Source organism: Pogona vitticeps, chromosome 1 (assembly GCF_051106095.1).
Source record: "Pogona vitticeps strain Pit_001003342236 chromosome 1, PviZW2.1, whole genome shotgun sequence".
Lineage (NCBI taxonomy): Eukaryota > Metazoa > Chordata > Lepidosauria > Squamata > Agamidae > Pogona > Pogona vitticeps.
In genome coordinates this window covers 268,885,368-268,885,851 of record NC_135783.1, presented here as the reverse complement: position 1 = coordinate 268,885,851, position 484 = coordinate 268,885,368, and the positions used below count along the sequence as shown (strand labels likewise).

The 484-nt window shown below is 38.6% G+C and overlaps 1 protein-coding gene and 1 long non-coding RNA gene across 2 annotated transcripts in view; one reads left to right on the top strand and one right to left on the bottom strand.

Annotated features, from left to right (window-relative positions):
• SPON1 (spondin 1) overlaps positions 1 to 484 on the top strand; it is a 385,887-nt gene that overhangs the window by 188,896 nt on the left and 196,507 nt on the right. The gene's annotated exons all lie outside the window — the stretch shown is intronic.
• Positions 1 to 484, bottom strand: part of LOC144586145 (uncharacterized) — a 56,214-nt gene that overhangs the window by 42,966 nt on the left and 12,764 nt on the right. The gene's annotated exons all lie outside the window — the stretch shown is intronic.

The following is a 484-nucleotide window of genomic DNA, read 5'->3' as shown; positions in this document are numbered from 1 at the left end:
CTGAAAAATAAAACCATTCCCAATCAGGTGCTTTCCAGAAGGAATGACATGATGAAATAAACCTGTCTGATCTTTTCAGCATTCATGATCCCATCAATACAGACAATATCACCAACACCACTGGCAGAAATGCAGCCCCAAACCAGTACAAGACCCTCCATCATGTTTCACTAAAGGCCACAAGCACTCATTCCTCCATCTCGGAAGGAAAGATAATAGATGTGTGAAGGAAAGATAATAGAATCTATATTAACCATATTCTTTAGTGGAAATCAGAGCTGAGCAGAACGGTTTCAACTAGGTTATTCTTCAAGGATTTTGGCAGGAGAAATGGTGGCCTGCTCATTGTGAAAAATAAAAATAAAGAGCTGACGAGAAGGATAATGTCTTTTATTTCTCTGAGTTTGTGAGGCATGAGAAAATAAGATGGATTCTAGCCCATAGGATAATTCTGTTTTCGTCACAGTACATGGGAAAATAAGAG